Source organism: Castanea sativa, chromosome 11 (assembly GCF_040712315.1).
Source record: "Castanea sativa cultivar Marrone di Chiusa Pesio chromosome 11, ASM4071231v1".
In the NCBI taxonomy this organism is placed as follows: domain Eukaryota; kingdom Viridiplantae; phylum Streptophyta; class Magnoliopsida; order Fagales; family Fagaceae; genus Castanea; species Castanea sativa.
In genome coordinates, this window is record NC_134023.1 from 67,744,188 (window position 1) to 67,762,777 (window position 18,590).

At 34.4% G+C, this 18,590-nt stretch overlaps 2 pseudogenes; both read right to left on the bottom strand.

Moving 5' to 3' along the window:
• Positions 1–379: 379 nt before the first annotated feature.
• On the bottom strand, positions 380–10,018 carry LOC142617645 (putative disease resistance protein RGA1; annotated as a pseudogene).
• Positions 10,019–11,762: 1,744 nt separating this feature from the next.
• Positions 11,763–18,580, bottom strand: LOC142617012 (stromal 70 kDa heat shock-related protein, chloroplastic-like; annotated as a pseudogene).
• Between the last annotated feature and the right edge of the window lie 10 nt (positions 18,581–18,590).

Below are 18,590 nucleotides of genomic sequence, written 5' to 3' on the forward strand. Positions count from 1 at the left end.
TACTCATCATACTTTGCAAAATCACAAACTAACATAGAAATTATACAAGTACACAAGTAGCGTGGTTAGAATTGAAGTTCTAAAGTTGCTCGCTATCCGTGAAATCTGCATTGATAATATCATCACCATTAGCTATTTTCCCAGTTGATCTAAATGACCCAAGTGTAATACCAGAATCAACCCAACACCGAGTTGGCTAGGCTGACCATAGAGTGACTGTTGTTGGAAAGGGTATTTGGATACACTCCTGCATAAGATCTATTTATAAAAATATTATGTCTTTAGAAAAATCTCACAAATAAATATTATGAGCGAAAAAAAGAAAAAAAAAACCCGAAAGAAAAATAAACAACCACATACAAGAGAGAAACACCAAGGATTTACGTGGTTCGGCTTTTGGCCTACATCCACGGGCGGCGACAAGGAGAAAGTTTCACTAACAAATATGCAAAGTACAAAGGTCGTGTAGAACCACTCACAAACCCAAACCCCCAATACACCCAAATAACTCTATATCAAAGAGTTCTCTCTCAACTCTAACATAATTCAAGGCTAAACAATAGTTGTCGTCCATGCAAATAAGTAATCCGAAAAAAGCTAATAGACAATCCAATTCTAATATATATCAACATTAACTGCCACAGTTACATAATTTCTTGATTCAGGACAGCCATTGCATCTTTAATTAATGGCTTGGGTAGATCCACCAGAGTTGGCTTGGGTAGATCCATTGCATCTTTAATGGCTTGGGTGAATTCACTTTAGCCTCTACATTCTCCTTGTCTAGCTAGGAACATTGTCTCGTTGCTTCTAGTATGGTACAAAACTAAGTTAGCACAGTTCTTTGTGTCTATGGCATCCCTCATTTCCTTGTCTTCCCTTTGCAAAATTTTCAGCTTCATTAACCATCCTATCCACCTGCAACATTTTTATTAAGTACATACAAACATGGGGTTTAGTAACATAATTAGGTTACTAATATAAAATGTGAAAGTTTCTATTTATTTTTATTGATTTAGTAATCGAAAAACATAGATGCTAGAAATGCTGAGATTTCAGAAAGAAAAGAAAGATATCGGTTCTTGAAGACCATGGTAGCATCATTGAAAGAGGTAACAAATATTAAAAAAAAAAGAAAAAAAGAAAAGAAAAAAGAAGAAGCCCTTGAACTATAAAATCAAAATTAAAGATTAAGAAATAAAATAATTTTTATTTTATTTTTTTATTTAGAAAATACAAATTAGCATATAAACAAGAAAAATCATTTCCTGCCAACAATGGCTATGGTAATAGGAGTATAAAATATCTTATTAAAATGCACTAATACAGAAATGAGTCTTGATTTACTTGGAGTTTGGTGATGCAATCTCTTATATTTTTATAGTTGCATTTGTTACATATATTCAGTTATTTCACAGATGGTTAGATAATTACATTTGGCTAAGCTAGGTTGGATTTCAGGATCATTCAAGCCCAAAATTAACCAAACACTTTGATTTGAACAGAAACCAAACACTCTTCATAACAACAGTTTTTTCAAAACATACCTTTTCACTTGGCATGGTGCTAGTACCAGTTATGGCAATATCCTGCTTCTTTCCAATTTCCTTGTCAACTGCAGTGACCAAAAGAATACCATCGGCATCAATACCAAATTTCACCAAAATTTGAGGAGCTCCAAGTGGCACATGTGAGATGCCATCCAAGCAAAAGCTTCCAAGAGATATGTTGTCCCTCACAAACTCTCTCACCTTGATACTCGTTTATATTCATCTGCTGCAGTGGAAAAGAAAACAACCCTGATTTGGAAATTGGTAAGGTTGGGTTCCTTCAGATAATTTGTCATCACACCACCTAAAGTTTCAAGTCCTGAAATGAAAGTCACAATAATAAATATTAATGCCTCAACTATCTCAACAATTAATGCAAGTTCTAATAAGTACTACAGTGTACAATATCAGAAATAAAGAACTCTAAAATGAAAGTAATAAGTGACATCCTAGAGCACGATGTCACTAACTTCTCCAGCTAAAACACTAGCCTTGAAATGAAAGTCACTAAAATAAATATTGATGCCTCAACCGTCTCAACAATTAGTGCAAATTCTAATAAGTACTACAGTAGATAATATCAGAAATATAGAGCTTTGCGTTTTCTTCCATAAATAAAGAGGAAAAAAGAAGGAACAAGACAAACCTGAACTATAGCCCCTAGAGCAACAACTTCATAATGATTTACAGTCACATTTGGCTCTTTTCCAGTCATTTCCTCATGCTCCTAAACGGCTGGGATGCGAGTTGAACCATCAACAAGATTACTTCATATATATCTTTGAAGGAAAGCTTTGTATCTCTCAAGGCAGTTTCAACAGTTGATAAAAGCCTAGGGAAAAGTAGAAGTAGATTGTAGTTGTAATCCACTGAAGTGATGAAAATCAAACGTTCATTGATATTTCATACGAGAGTAACAATTTTCAGTAGGCATACCTGTCTAGCAATTCTGAACACAATTCTGAAAATTTGACCCATCAGTGTGGTGTCAATGTGTTTTGGGCTATCCGCAGCAGTTGTAATGAAAGGTAAACTGGAAAAGCAAATGGTTTTTCTATGTGATCATGGCAAATGGAGGGATCAACTTAAGAAAGAAGGCATAGAAATAGCCACATACCTAATATTAGTCGTTAGAGACGACAACTTCATCTATGCCTTCTCAGCAGTCTTCGTAAGACCAGAGCTTGCTTGTCTTTCAGAAGATCTGTGCCTTCTCAGCAAAGCCATCTATGCCTTCTCAGCAATCAACTATTTTCTATTAAAATTTATAGAATGTAAGGGTGTAATTTAATAACAACTAACAATAAATCAGAAAACAAAGAATATAAACTAAAGATCTACCAGTTTCCCTTGTTCCAACCTTGTCAAAACTTGCTTCTTGGATGAGTGTCACCCAAGGTAGAACATATCTTAAATATTCCATCTCCAACCTCAAGAACTGTGTAGAAAAAACATAACAGAAGAATATGAGTTGCATTTGATCACAACTCAGGATTTTTCAAATTTGATTATAATCAAATGTAACATTTAATTATAGACAAGCTAACTGACTTACTTACATTGGCTTCTCAAATTCTGAAAGTATCCAAGCGATACATCCCATCATCATATTTCCACAGAAGATTCAAATTCTTCAGATAATCGTCATTTGCTAGATGCTTAATCCCTATAAAATATTTCTCATGATAGTTCTTGTATTGAAGTTCAATTGGATGCATTAATGAGTTACAATTTCAAAAACATTTAAAAAAAAAAAAAAAAGAAGAAGAAGAAAAGAGACAATAAGCCTGCTTTGTTATTGAAACAACTACATTAAGATGAACATATTCAATAATCTTATGTTTCACAGAGGGAGGTTGAAAAGTCCAAGAACCAGTCATCCTGAAATTAAGCTCTAACTGAAGCTAGGAAGTAATATCGTTGCTAACACCAAGCTACAGTCTTCGTCCTCTCCAACCTATCAGAAATTAGTTTGTGAATTAAATTAGAAAAAAAAAATAGAAGTGAAGAAATTAATACCACTACTACTACCATTTTGCACTCAAATTTCTGAAAATTCAAAAAAAATGAACCATTTAACCTAATCCATAATGTAAGATCTATAAAGATAGGCGTGAGATGTGTACCAGTATATCTTTTTGTAGTTGCAGTGAATTTCCATTTTCCGTATGGTTAGAAGACACACGAACTATTAAACTCTTGCCTGTTTCCAAATTCAAAGTTCCTGTTTATCAGAATCCAATAACTGATAGACTCACTAAACCTAAAACAAAAAGGAAGGATGAAGAGAGTCAAATTGGTATTTGATAAATTCAAAGGAAAGTTAGAAAGGAGATGCATGCGCATAAGAAAGTATAGGAGTTTAATCCCTCTAAATGAGCTGACACCACATATCTTTTGTTCTTTTTTTTTCTTTTTCTTTTTTCATATTGGTGTTGTGAAGCATCTGCTGAAGTGAAGAACAATTTTTCTTCCCTTCCCAGATAACAATATAGCGAGATAAAAGATTATAGTTATATTGTAGAGAATAACATGATTACTCATTTTATGATTCATATGGTTACAGAGTAAAAAGTGAAAAACTGAGAATAATTAAAGAGTTAAAAATAATTACTGTCTTGGTTTCAAAATTTTTAATATAAACAAAAAAGCCTGAGGCTTCAGTAAAAAGTCATCAAACATCCCAAGTATCAGCTGCGCACAAGATGAAGCCATCCTTGAAAAGGAATACCTCTTACTGTTAACACCATGCTGTGATTTTTATCTATGCCAAACTACTAGATATAAATTTGAGAACATATGTTAATAAAATACAAAAGAAAGGTCAAAAAGATATTTACCATTCTCATTTGTAGCAACATAATTGCAATACTGACTCTCTTTGGGGAATAACCAACTCTTGTCTGTTATCATATTCCAAGCTTTTCAATACTCTGCTCACAAAATCAAATTAATGGAAAAATCACTGCACTTTTAATTGAAGGGAAACAAAAGGGAGTTGAATACTTGATTAAACAAAGTATTGAATTTTAAAGGAGATATATGGACCTATAGTATTGTTGGACCAAATCATCCTTCTGAAATCCAATCAAATCTAGGGATGCGAGCAGTATTGGCCAATTCCCACCAATTTTAGCTTGGCATCATTCTGAAAAAGTGAGTAAAAGAACACATAACAAAGTTTCTAATATTATGTTTTATGTTGGTTTGGTTTACAGAAATAGAATGCTATTTCAATGTGAGAATTCAATTCATATTCTCCTCCTCTCTCAAATGACAAGCTGTGCATAACTTTATATTTTTTATTCATTCTAACTTTGTATCCAAATCTTGTGCATAAATTAAATTCAGCCCAGCATTTCTATATATCTAAACTAAAAATATGAACCCATACTTTTAATCCAAACTAAGCTATCATTAGACAGTGAACAAAATTCAGCAATTATGTAAGAACCCAAAAATCCACATCTGGATATTTTTGTTTGTTGATATAAATAGGTAGTAATAATAAAGAGTTGAAGAAAACAAAATGATAAATACCTGAATGTAAAGCCGCTTCCCTAGAGGCTGGTCAAAAATGACCATTCACTAGAATGTTATCAAAATATCAACAAATGCCAGACTTCTCTCTATATAGTGTGATGAATGGAATATATGACAAAAGTGGACGTAAATTGGTTGTTCCAAAGAACCGGAAGTGAAGCCCTATGCCAGGGCAGGGGAACAGGAAACAAAACTGCTCCAAAGAAAGAATTCGGGGTTCCCAAATGCTTTAAGAGAGTGTAGTTCTTTTGAAGAAGTTAAGGGCTTGAAACTGACTACTGCCTTCCCGAGTGTACTTTGCCTAAAGAACGCAACAGAAAAGTGTCATTTTATAATTTATATAAAGATAGAAAACAATAGAATGAACAAACAAATGTGGATTTATGCATCTTCCCTCTTGGGTCCCCTCTGAATATGAGAATCATATCTAGAACGAACATTTTACGTGAGAGAAAAAAGAATGAACCCCAAACAAGATAATCACCTTAGCTGTTGACTTGTTGCACTTTTTCATATGGTTCTGAATATGGCCAGATACATACACCTCCTTTCCTTCTGTGTTTCCAATTCATTCTACATCCAATTTCAAAAGTGAGAAAAGTCAAAAACATTACAATTTGAGTTTACTAAAACAGTATAAGATTGTTAATTTTGAGCAGTGTAAGGCCAACCCTCCCCTGTTCATTTGTTCCAATTGTTAAGACATTTTTTGATTGATTTGAAAGCAAATTGATTAACTCAAGCACCATTGTTTTGATAAACACAAATTGGAAATCCCAATGCTATTCCAAAAAATTCAATAATCATTAGATTATAAATGAATCTAACTGAATACCTTCGCAGCATCAACTTCCCAAATCTTGAAACTATCCAAGTGATTTATCCCATGACCATATTGCCCCAGAAACTTATTCAAAATCTTCAGATAATTATCTCCATGAAGCTGTTAACAGAACACAAAGCATGTATTTTAAAAAAATATTAACAATAACCCTTTAAAGTAGAACTCTGAAGCAATATTCAACAGTTCGGTTGTCGAAATTCTCTGATGTTTTATTACCAAAAAACCTAAACAAAATAACAATTCAATTATACCAGGGCTGAATATACATAATATTGTTTCTATAAAGAATAGAATTCGAAAAAGTAACTGATTTTAATTAATTATATGGAAATCAACGAAATACAAATAATATAATTGTAAAAAGCTCAGTTTCTTTTGAAAGCATAGAATGCGTACCAAGTGAAAGAGGGGAGGGGCTGTTGCAGAAGACGAAGTAGAGCCGTTTGCTGCTGTGGTCTCAACACCATCTGATTTCCAAATTAGGGAAATCCTTTTTGATTTTATTTTTGTATTTTTCAGCTAACTGAGGACAATTCCCAATTTTCAGTTCTCGTAAAGACTTGAGACAACCATCATCAGGTAGTGTTGTGACATTGGGACATCCCCAAATGATAAGCGTTTCAAGTGAGATTGGATTCCTAATTGATTCGGGGAAAGTAATCAAATTGGGAAAGTCTCCAATCCGCAGCGACTGTAAAGAAGTGAGACAACTAATCTCAAGAAGTGATGTCAGATTAGGCTCGCATCTTAAAATCGCAAGATATTCAAGTGAGGTGAGCTCCGGCAAAGTCATTAAATTGGGACAGCTTGAAATGGTGAGATGTTTTAGGGTGGAAATACATTAAAGACCCACAGGGAGAGACTTCAGTTTCGGAATGCCACTGAAACGTAATTCGCGGAGGCAAATGAGGCATCGCCATTCCATGCCATCATCATGCATGTCTCTTAATGGATCGAACTCCTCGCAATTGACAATTGATAGCACACAGAGGGAGGTGAGATTATGCACCGCTCCAGACATAGACGTTAGTCTAGGGCAATTCCAAATTCGTAGTTGCTTGAGAGAATATAGTGCCCACTCAGCCGGAAGAGACTCTATATCTTCTATAGAATCCAATAGCATATCATTTAATTTGGAGAGAGGAGAAGAAGAGGATAATGAAGAGGAGGAAGAGGGAACTAAAAAACTCATTGACATTGTATCTTGCAAAGGCTTCAAACTGACATTCTCTAACCATAGAGATTGTTCGAGATTGGGAAACAGGGGCATGGAAGTCATTTTAGGGCAATTACTAATCCGCAATTTAGAAAGAAGAGGAAATAAAGGCAGTGAGTTGTGAGACTGATCTTGTGGATGATCTGGTGTTGACGCAGATGTTGTTGCAACTAAATCCCTCCCTGTTCTCCCCCACCATCCCTTCAAATTAGGACATTCCCTTATTGTGAGTGACTTTAGAGATCGGAAGAACGGTGTTGATAATGTTGTGGATGAAGCAGACACCTCTTTACTCATATCATTATCGGATATGTACTCCAAATCATTCATCCTATCAAGCCTTAGAGATTTTAAAAAGAGGTGATGAGACAATGGTGGCAGATATCGGTATCTCTCACAATTCTTTATCTCTAAATCAACAAGATTTGAAGAGACCCAACTTGAAAATTTCACACCCTTGTACTGATGCACTTCCAAATATTTGAGATTTTCGTGTGGTTGGGGGTCTTCGAATAACTTCACATCTTCATTATTAACTACTTGATCTCGATGATTCCATTTTAATATCAATTTTTCAAGATGTTGCTTCTTCCTTAAATTCACAACAATGGATTCTGAGTTAGATTCTTCCAAGCGTTCCAAATGTGCGATCTCTAATGTTCCTCGCAGGTTGTTTAGGTCCTTCAATTCGCCTAATCCACCAGTGTGGGAGGAGGTGCTCACAATGAATAATGGTAATGTTTGAAGTGAAGTCATTTGCCCTAATCCACAAGGCATATGACTTAAATTATCACAACCATCATTATAAAGATGTTTGAGGCTAACCAATTCTTTAAACTTTTTGGGTAATTCTTTAAGACCTTCACAATCATTAAGTTTTAGTACTTGCAAATTCAACAATGTAGTAATTGAGTCAGGGAGAGTTTCAATATCCCTATTAAAAGAAACATCAAGATACTTTAGATGTATTAACTTCCCTATAGAATTTGGTATTGATGTAATGTTCAATGCATGTAAATCTAATGCACGCAAGCTCTTGAATCTCAAAATAATTGTATTCAACATTGACTCCTCCAAGGCACCAGAGAACTCCTCATCAAATGTTAGAAGAAAGGTACGTGGCTTGACTGCTTTAACCAACAAGCTTAAAGTTTCCCTAAAAGATGGGTTAATTTTAAATGGACATGATACATGACGATTTTTTTCATTAATATCTTTGCCATCAAAACTAACAAGCTTGCACTCCTCGCCTATGATAGATTCTGCAAGATCATGAATTAAATCATGCATCTTGTATCTTAAGCCTTTGTAAGTCGTTACTTCTTCAAAGAAGGACCTCCAAAGTAAATCCTTGAAATACTCATCACCAACATCCTCTAATTGTTGGTTTTTGTTTGATGATTGGACAAACCCTTGTGCTATCCATAGTTGTATCATTGTTTCCTTATCCATCTCATAATCTTTGGGAAACAAAGAGCAATAAGTGAAACAACTCTTCAAATGTGATGGGAGATGATCATAGCTCAACTTTAAAATTGGTAAAATTTCACCCCCTTGAGTTACATTTGCTTCTATTTTACTCTTCACGAATGACCATTCAGACTCTTTTTCCTTGAAGTATAACATATTTCCTATGGACTTTATAGCAAGTGGTACCCCTCGACACATGTTTACAATCTCCCCTCCAATTGTCACTAGTTTAGGATTGCTGGTCTCTTGCCCTTTTCTAAATGCCACTTGCCTAAATAAATCCCAAGACTGATTTTTGGACAGACCTTCAAGAAAATATGGTGAAACTGTCTGAGTAATCTCTGCAACCAATCTATTACGAGTAGTTATTATAATCTTACTGCCTTTGGAACCACCCATTAAAAGACTTTTCAACTTAAGCCATTTTTCACGATCTTCATTCCATATATCATCTAATACAAGTAAGTATTTCTTTCCATCAATTTTTTCACGAAGTTGACTTTGCAACTGATCTATTACAAGGTTTCCAGATGAATTACCAGAAGTAGATGCTATTATCTTCTCAATAATTAATTTTAACTCAAAGACATCAGAGATGCACGCCCACATTTTTAACTGAAAACATTTTTGAACTTTCTCATCATTGTACACATATTGAGCGAGTGTAGTTTTCCCTAACCCCCCGATCCCCACAATTGGAATGACTGAAACATTCTCTTCTACATTAGAATCAAATAATTGGTCTATGATCGCCTTTTTGTCCTCTTCCCTCCCAATAACTTCTTCTTCACGTACAAATGAGTGAGTTGGTTCCCTCTTCCTACTCACAACATTTGTCTCTGCATGGTATTCTTCCAAGCGAAAGTTTTTCCTATCTTCTGCTATCGCATTTAGTTTTTGCCTCATTGCCTTTATTTTACTACTCATCTTACCACGAAAAGCTAGTTGGTTTGAACTTGAAAAGAAAGTGCGTACCTCTTTTTTGACTTTACTCCCACTCACCGCTCTTCGCCGCATAGCTTCAGTGGAAAACTCACTCAACAAGTCATCAGCATCATAAACTGCATCGTTGAGCTTTTGGAGCCAGTCCTTGACTTGATGGTCTTGACTCTGTTTCTCCGCTGCATCCAGAAGTACAGCTTGAATTGTGGACACAGTGTTCTTGATTTTTTCAAGCTCACCTTTGACACCCCATAGTGATCCAATCTCTTGGAAAGTCTGAGAGCCCAGATTTTCAATCATTTTCTGTGCAAGACCAAAGAGGATTGCTTCGGCCATTTCTTCTTAGTGGCTGAAAGGAATGCTGAGAGAGAGAGAGAGAGAGAGGAAAGCTAAGACAGGATTGGCTGGAAGCGCTGAAGTGTGAGTGAAGGTAATGTTGCTTTGAAAGAGGACTGAGTTAATGAAGTCGAATGCCTTTAGTTTTCTTTTTCATTTTCTTGGTAGTTGGTACAATAATGCAAAGAAAAAGCAACCAATACTATTCATATTCTTGGTACAATAATGCAACACCATCAAGAGCACATGCAGCACAATGTGAGTGTTGGGCCCCTTCTGCACCGAAAGAAAATGAGTGGGACAGAGGCTTAGTTGGAAATTTGTCCACTAGCTGGAAAATTTTTGTTGCAGTCTTATCATCATTACCATGTCCAAAAGTTGGGCCCCTGAGAACTGCACTAAACCCATGGTTCTGTAATTTTAGCTAACCAGTTTTTGTTTTTTTTTTAAATAAAAATTATATTTTAGAAAAAAGTTTTCTTTTCTTTTAATGGCTTGAAATTTTGATTTAATGGACATTAGATGGGTTGTCCAAGATCAATAGATGTAATTATTAAGGGATTGAAAGGTATTGCACCCAGTGGAATTCCTCCCAAGTCTCTTAAAATAAAAATTTTATCTCTTTAACGTTTCACCCTTCACTTTCTTACTTTTTTATTCAAGGATTGAGATTGAATTTTTTTTTTTTTCAACTCTCAATTTCAGCCATGGAAAGAAATTGCAACTGGTGCAATCTCAATCTATTATAAAAAATATTAAGTGTTCTCCAAAAATGAAACCAACTGTAATTGATTAGAAAACATAAAGAGAAAGCCGGAGTGGAAAAAGTCATAAAGAAAAGATAGCAATCATTGTTTATGTATTCCTACTTTATTTCAATGTGAACACAAGGCCTTGGGCCCCTTTTGCACCGAAAGAAAATGAGTGGAATTTAAGATTACTTAGAATTTTCTTCCCTAGCTGGGAATTTAGTGGGCCAGTCATATCATGAATTTCGGATTAAGTCCAAGAGTTGGGACCCTGGGAATTGCACCAAACCAGCCTTACTCATTCAAATTCACATTTAAATTTATTCGCATTAAGTCCAAGCGTTGGGCCCTTGAGAATTGCACTAAACAAGCCTTACTAATTCAAATTCACAAGAATAAGTGCTTATGGGATGTAAGGAGCAAGGATTCAGATTCAAGTCTCTAAAAAGAAGCGTCATACACTTATGCATTTAGATTAGACTAGAGTAAAATGCTATCTTGTATACAAAAAAAAAATTCAACAATTAATTGCATGATAACTGATAAAATAATGTTTGCAAAAAGTTTGGCAACAGACATGTTTAAAGTTATTTTATTTTAACTTATTATGTAGCAATTAAAGAAGCTGTTCATATATAATTTAAGTCGCATCACATTTTTAATGAGTTATGTAACTTTTTTAAATAAAGAAAAAACTTATACGAAAATTGAATTGTAAGAATTTTTATGCAATCGAATATGTGGAAGTTAAAAAACCTATCCACCTATGCTTATAGTCAACGACATTTTTAATGAAATATGTGACTTGATTAAATAACACATATAGTTAATCTTATAAATAGCCATGTGATAGGTTGAATAAAAATTCTTGCAACTCATGATATAAACCATGTACTTTAAATAATACATTTGAATTATTTTATGTATCACTATGTAATAAATTCCACGAAAATCTTTCTTTGTATGTGGTTTTAACATTGTCTAAATACACTTGGAAAAATAATCAAGTGCTCAAAATAGCTTTTTCAATAATAAAAAAGAGTGCTAAAAGGGCTCTAAATGACAATACATAATAAAACCATTCATAATTATTTTAGAAAAAATGTTTATATACAGCTTGGGTCGTAGGAATTTTTATTCGACTTTGTGATACTACAAGTTCTCAAAGAGATTTTTTTAGGGGGAAAAGAAGTGCGAAAACTATATTTTTTCTAGTAGTAACATACTCACATTGTAGACAATTTTTACAAACACAAACATTGAGTTATTCGAAAAAAAGGAATCCTCTTGATATTAACTAGCCATGGAAGAGACTGAACCACCTGCCAAGTTTTATGCCTTGACTAACTACCTATTGTCTAAATCACAATGATCACTATGAAGTACTGTGCAGGCTGGAGTCATGATGCACATCATAGCTAACAAAATCACAGCCAACAAAGCCTGTACAAACTAACATAGAAAATAAACCAAGTATGCATGGTTGAAATTTTGCCCACCACCAAGTTATGTGATTTAATTGCTGTCAGTAAAATCTGCTTCGATCACATCATCACCATCAGCTGTTTTCCCAGTTGATCTTGATGACCCTGGTGCAGTAGCAGAAGCAGGATCAGCATCCGGTTGGCCAGGTTGGCTATAGATTGACTGTCCTAGTTGCATTACTTCTTGATTTAGTGCAGCCATTGCATCTTTAATGCCTTTGGTTGATCCACCAGAAATTGCATCTTTAATGCCTTTGGTTGATCCACCAGAAATTGCATCCCTGAGCTCTTTCACTTTAGCCTCTACTTTCTCCTTGACTGGGCCAGGAACTTTGTCTCCCAGCTCTTTAAGTTGCTACTCAGTTTGGTACAATACTGAGTCTGCTTGGTTCTTTGTGTCTATGGCATCCCTCTTTTCCTTGTTTTCCTTTGCAAACTTCTCAGCTTCTTTAACCATCTTATCCACCTGCAGTTTTATTTATTTATTTTGTACATCCAAAGTTGGGATTTAGTAACATAAATAGAATCGGTTTATATGTGGTAATAATAGCTTCAACAATAACAAGTAGTAGAACATCCTTTTATCATGGTTGATATGTGAAAAAGCATAGCTACTTGACATGCTGAAATTAAGAAAGAAAAGAAAGATATAGGTTCTTTGGAGAACATGGTAGCATTATTGAAGGGGATAACAAATAAAATTAAATATAAGAAAAAAAAACCCCAAAGTTAAAAGATCAATAAAGAAAAACAAATTAGCATCATTTATCAATGAATTAGCAGAAAAACAAGAAGAAGAAAAAATATCATTTTTTTGCCAACAATGGCTATGGTTTAGGAGTATAATATATGTAACCAGTAAACCAGCAGATAGCTCTAACACAAATTTTTCTTGATTTACTGGGTATGTAGTGAATCTCGTGATGTTTATTCTTTTGAGCTATTATGAAGGTTGAGGAATAGGTATAAGGGTCCTTTTGGTATGAAATGTTTATTCCTCACTTTAAGGGAATCTTTGAAACGAAAATGCAATCAAACAACTAATTAGCTATAGAATGGGTATTCCATTTTTGAGTCTATTCCTATTCACCAAACATGCAGTCAATGTGTGCACAGTGCACTAGTCAAATTGGTTACTGATGATGGAGTCAAACAAGATTGTGTTTTATGGTTCTAGCACTATAATACATGTTAGCAGCATATAGCAATAATACACAAATTATTCTTGATTTACTTGGTGTTTGGTGACAAAATCTCTCATAGTTCTGCAGTTGCATTTATTATGTATATTCAGTTATTTCTTGTGTAGTTAACTAATTATAGTCAGCTAAGATAGGTTATTCTTAGGCTATTCAAACCCACAAATTAACCACACATATTGATTTCAAACTCATTTAAATAACAAATCTAATTTGAACTACAACTAGCTATCTCAAGTTTGGAAAGGTAACAAACCCTCTTCATAACAATAGATTTTAGAAACATACCTCATCACTTGGCAAGGTGCTAGCACCAGTTATGGTTATATCCTGCTTCTTTCCGGTTCCCTTGTCAATAGCGGTGACAAAAAGGATGCCATTAGCATCAATATCAAATTTCACCTCAATTTGAGGAACCCCACGCGGGGCAGGTGGGATTCCATCTAAGCGAAAGCTTCCAAGGGATTTGTTATCCCTCACAAACTCTCTCTCACCCTGACAGACATTAATCTCTACACTGGTCTGCCCATCTGCCGCAGTGGAGAACACCTCTGATTTGGAAGTTGGCAAAGTTGTGTTCTTTGGGATAATCTTTGTCATTACACCACCCAAAGTTTCGAGTCCCAGAGACAATGGAGTGACATCCAAGAGCACAATGTCACTAACTTCTCCAGCTAAAACACCAGCCTGAAAAAAAAATAAAAAATAAAAAATAAAAATAAAAATTGACCAAAATAAATATTAATGCCTCAACAATTTATGCAATATCAATAAGTATTAAAGCAGATAATATCAGAAATAGAGATACATAGTCATTTATTTTTCAAATAGACTAAGAAAAAAAAATAGTGCATTAAAATAATTGTTAAATAATTTAATTCACCATTTCTAGTACCTTAAGCTATTAGAACAAGTAGTAATTTATCTTCATATCAGAGAGTTCAACTGCTCTACCTCCTATTAAAAAAATTAAAAAATCTTACATGTTGCAACCCACTTAAGTGGTAGTTTATCTCAACAAGATAAGGACAAACCTGAACTGCAGCCCCAAGAGCAACAACTTCATCAGGGTTTACAGTCACATTGGGCTCTTTTCCAGTCATTCCTCACAAGCTCCTGAACAGCTGGGATGCGAGTAGAACCACCAACAAGGATTACTTCATCTAAATCTTTGAAGGAAAGATGCAAATCTTTCAAGGCAGTTTCAACTGGTCTTCGTAGCCTAAGAAAAAAATAGATTTCAGTTGTAATCCACTGAACTAATGCAGGCAGATAGGTATTCATATTGGCAAAAACATACTGTTTTAAATCAATCGGCAGCAAACTCCAGTAATGGAAATCAAACACACACTGATATTTCATATGAGAATTATTCCATTTTGGAACATGCATAGAGGGCAACCACAAAGTAGCAGTTTTCAACTTACATACCTGTCTAGCAAATCTGAACATAATTCTTCAAATTTGACCCTTGTCAGGGTGGTGTCAATGTGTTTTGGGCCATCCACAGTGGCGGTAATGAAAGGTAAACCGTAAAAACAGAAAGCTTTTCCTCAGTGATCATGCCAAAGAGGGAGATCCATTCATAGAAAGAAGGCAAAGAAATTGCCATATACCTAATACTGGTCTGAGTCAGAGATGACAGCTCCATCTTTGCTTTCTCCGCAGTCTCTGTGAGACGTTGTAGAGCTTGCTTGTCTTTCAGAAGGTCTATTCCTTCATCTCTTTTAAAGTTTTGGGCAAGCCAATCAACTATTCTCTGTTTTTAAGATTATAGAATATAGACATGTAATTTTAGTAACAACTAACAGACCAGAAAACAAAGAATAGCAAAAGCTCTATTCATTTGTCTTGTTCAAACCTTGTCAAAATCATCTCCTCCTAGATGAGTGTCCCCTAATGTGGAAAGTACCTCAAATACTCCATCTCCAACCTCAAGAACTGCAGATTTAAAACATAACAGAGTACAACAATCACTGACTAGCAATTTCCTTGTGCACCAAAAGAAAACAAGTGGAAAATCACATCTGATGAGTATTATTGTGCTATTTTTAGAAAACTATAGTCCATATATTCATAATTCTGGTAAAAATATCACTTATATATGCTGTTTAATTGAATTAAAGGACCGGGATCCAATAGCAATGGTAACAAAAAGGTAAAAAAGTAGTGAAAGGGCAGTGTTCAAATGATTGTATGCTACCTAACTACTGTTGTATTAATTCAAAAACCTTTTAAGAGATTAGATGTTTCAAAACCACAAGGTCCAGGTCAATCTTTTAATCTATAAAACTGCTTTTGGAAGATTGAATTTCGGGAATCACAAAATACCACATGTTTACCGAATGCTCATTGACACACATATGGATTGTCACATTACCACCTTGTGCTTGTTAATTTGTTTCATAATTCATATGTATTCCTAAGAGGCTAAGACTTTCCTAAATTCTTTTTTGGCAATCTCCCCCAACACAATACCCTAATATAATACTTAAAATTACAGTTGGGTAGCTGATGCCAATGCAGCAAGATAGGTAAAACCTTTTACAACACTATAAATAAAGCTTCCAAACCACAGCTGAAAGAACAACATCTGAACCTGATCTATAGTTCATGCAACGGTATAATCCCACAAACTAGAAAAAATGACCATGCCTTGTAAAGATCGGCCAACATTTATCTAAAGACAATGACACCAAGAATAGCTTGATTTCAAATTACATTAAAGGGCATAGCAAAATCAATTAAAACGTCCAAATCATTGCCCAAAAATCCCAAAATGCTATAGAGAGAAGTCCTGACTCAATTCATGAGAAAATTTGAGGCATGCTGATTATTTCTGATTGGTCCTGGTTTGTTTTTTGCAATTTGGTTCTGTCAGAAATGTGTGTGTGTGTGTAGAGAATGATGGAAGCTTTAATTTGTTCTTTTGCTAACAGCCAAGCTGCTAGTTGCTCTTTATCAACAATAAGTCCCAAAGGGGCTCATTTTATTTTTGGAAGTCCCAAGTGGTCAATGCAGTCATCAAGCTGAACTAGATTGAGGAACCAATTTTTTTTTGATAGGTAATCAGAAAACTTTTATAAATGATAGAAAAAAGAGGAATACAAGGAGTTCATGATGATGAACAACTAGAAAAAACAAAAAAGTAACAAACAGCACAACAAACAGAGGGAAGTTAGGAAACTAAACTAAGGGAGGGCAAAAACACAAAGAGAGAAGAACAATCAGTAAAACCCTAACACCGAGACCACTCCAAAAAGCTACGATGGCATAAAAGGCTAAATTTTAAGGAATAGTTTGCAGCAAAGCTGCTAGTTCTTTGTCATCTGCCCTGAAGAATTCCTCTGGTTTGGATAAAGATCTTATCATCCCCTAAAGAACAAATGAATAAAAAGAGTGAACGAGAGGAAATCTGTTATTGTTAACCTATGGTCAAGCATGTAAGTTATCGACAATGCATCCATGTTATCTAATACCTCACACAGCTAGGAATAGATACAAGAATAAAAGGCACACCAAAATGTGGAGGAATCACTCACACATGTAGTCATCTCATTTGTGTTATTGCATACCCCCACCTCTCAGATAGTCAAGCTGGGAAGAATTTCAAACATTAATATTTGTCAAACTCACTGAATTATAACACATTGAATGAGTGACTTGTAACTTGTAAACCTCCAATTAACAGGCATTTGAGGCAGTGACCAGAACTACTACATAGGGGATAACCCAAAAGATTCTACTTTGCATATGCAAATGGAACAGCCTGACTACAATCCACAGGGAAAATTCTGTACAAAATAAGTAAAAACAAACATATGAGGTCGATTAGCAGGAGAGAAGAAAAAAGTCAAAGAACTCTATCTTACTCCTCTCATAAAAAGGGGTACGGGTGAGATTTTTCAACTGGGTGTGCACTGTGCACTTAACTTACCAATAACATAATAATAATAATAATAATAATAATAATAATAATAATAAATCCAATAAGAGGAGTAACAAAAGCAATTGACATACCTGAAACGTCAAAAGTACCACCTCCAAGGTCAAAAACCAGGATGGTCTCATTGTTTTTCTTCTCAAACCCATAAGCAAGCGAAGCAGTAGTAGGTTCATTGATTATTCGCAGGACATTTAACCCTGCAATGCGACCTGCATCTTTCGTAGCTGTCCTCTGCGAATCATTGAAGTATGCCGGCACTGTGATCACTGCTTTACTCACCCCGTCATTCAGAAACTTGGATGCATCCTCCACAAGCTTCCTCAAGACCTGTGCAGAAATCTCCTCAGCTGCAAATCGCTTGCCTATGGCCGAACACTCGAGCTTCACATTGCCATTTTCATCCCTCACGACCTTGTAGGACACCTATGTTGGAATATTGGAATAAGGCTTAAATGATTAAATTCACACTCTAAGCTTAGTTTACCACAGTATCAATCAATTGATCCAAAATTCTTATCCCTAATTAGTCAACTAATAGTTAAAATATTATTAACCTTATCATTCGTGTTCCGCAAGTGTGCAGTGTGACTCTTTTTTATTTTGAGTTTAATATAATTTTTTATTTTGAATTTATTTATTATTAGTGAGGTTAGATAGGATAGGTTTTTTATGAGATTAAAATTTAGGATTTGAAATAGTGTAGATATGTGCTAGTTTTTGAGAGATGTTATGTTCACAACATTTTTATAACTTTTTTTACAACAAATTATAAGTATATAGTTGTTATTGGTTTAAATTTGAACCTAACATTAATATTACTTTTTTGCCCCAACAATATCAACTAGTAACAACATGCTACTTCGAATTTGTTGTAAAAGTATTGTGAAATGTTGTGCACATATCATTACTCATATTTAAAAAAAGTGTGTTCTAACTTTTAGGAAAAAAAGTTTATCCAGTAGTATTTTTTTTTATAGATTTTGTTGAATTACAATTGTAACTATATATTTTTATTTTTTAAGAATAAAATTATTTAATTAATTTAGGGGTATTTTTGACATTTTCTAAAAGCAAAACTAACTTTATGAATCCTCAGATAAAGATTAACATTTTTTTTTTTTGGAGAATGAGATAAAGATTAACAATATAAGCTTTTTTTTTTTTTTTAATAAGTAATAGTTTCTCATGATATAAAACATAAGATGATCCAAAAATTCAAATTATCTCCAACATACTAATAATTAAATGATTTTATTAAACATTGTCTATCATGATATGTGAACATGTGATAAAGTCGCCATTTTTTTTTTG